Source organism: Pyxicephalus adspersus, unplaced genomic scaffold, assembly GCF_032062135.1.
Source record: "Pyxicephalus adspersus unplaced genomic scaffold, UCB_Pads_2.0 Sca3794, whole genome shotgun sequence".
NCBI lineage: Eukaryota > Metazoa > Chordata > Amphibia > Anura > Pyxicephalidae > Pyxicephalus > Pyxicephalus adspersus.
The window spans coordinates 1,643-2,672 of NW_027320799.1; the positions used below are offsets into that span (position 1 = coordinate 1,643).

Consider the following 1,030-nt stretch of genomic DNA (forward strand, 5'->3'; position numbering starts at 1 on the left):
GGAATGTACCATGAGCAGGGGCTATTTACAGGTAACACTACTCCAACAAATTGGTACATTCCATTACACTGACATCAGTTCCCAGATATTGATTTCCCCCTCCACAAATCACAGAAGAGGATAATCTGCCCCAGGAAGTGCAGAGAACCTTTGTGGCCCCTGGTTGGCTCCTGCGGCTTTATTACCAGGAAGTGAAGGAATTTGCAGGAAGATAGAAAAACATTTCAGCTAAATAAGAACGAAAACGCTTTATTGTGAGCAAGAAGTCCCAGAATTAATTGTCATGTGATCTCCGTCACACGGAAAGGCCACGCCCAGGTCACTGACCAATCAGGGTGCAATTTGCTATCCAATAGCAGAGGGGTCTTCAGTCCCAGACTGTCGGTCAAAGGGGCCCCCAATTATCTGACTGACTCCACCAATGAGAGAAATAAATCCATTTGTATTTACATATAAACATGAAAGTCTGTACAGGTCGGGGCGTCACCTCCTCTTCTCCTTCACACTGTATGATAGGACCAGGGGGGCCGGCTGAAAGACAGAATACCCCACAATTACAAGGGGGTAATAATTACCCCCCCCCCCCCCCATCACCTTCCCAATTCTTACCTTCCCATACCAGTGCGTCAGCCACAACCTCTTCATCGTCATATTATCCGGCAGAGATTTATTCTCAAATAACACCTGCACCTGCAGACAGACAGCTCATCAACCCCATGGGCAAAGGTCGGGGTAAGTGGCCCCTTATCTGCCCCCTTCTATCAACTTGCCCCCAGCAATCTATGAAACTGGCCCCTCCTGTCCTAATTTATACCAAGTGCCTACTGCCCCCCCCATCCTAATCTGTAACAACGCCCTAGTGCTCCCCCCCATCCTAATCTATAACACCCTACTGCCCCCTCCTGTGCTAATCTGTACCAACACCCTACTGCCACCCCATCAAAATCTATACCACCTTCTTACCGCCCCCTCTTGTCCTAATCTATAACACTCTACTGCCCCCTCCACCCTAATCTATAACAACTCTCTA

At 48.4% G+C, this 1,030-nt stretch overlaps 1 long non-coding RNA gene across 1 annotated transcript; it reads right to left on the reverse strand.

Annotated features, from left to right (window-relative positions):
• Window positions 1-229: 229 nt before the first annotated feature.
• On the reverse strand, window positions 230-752 carry LOC140321432 (uncharacterized). The gene is made up of 2 exons (XR_011918942.1): window positions 610-752; window positions 230-531 (listed from the first exon to the last, which is right to left on the reverse strand). It is a non-coding gene; the product is annotated as an uncharacterized lncRNA (long non-coding RNA).
• Between the last annotated feature and the right edge of the window lie 278 nt (window positions 753-1,030).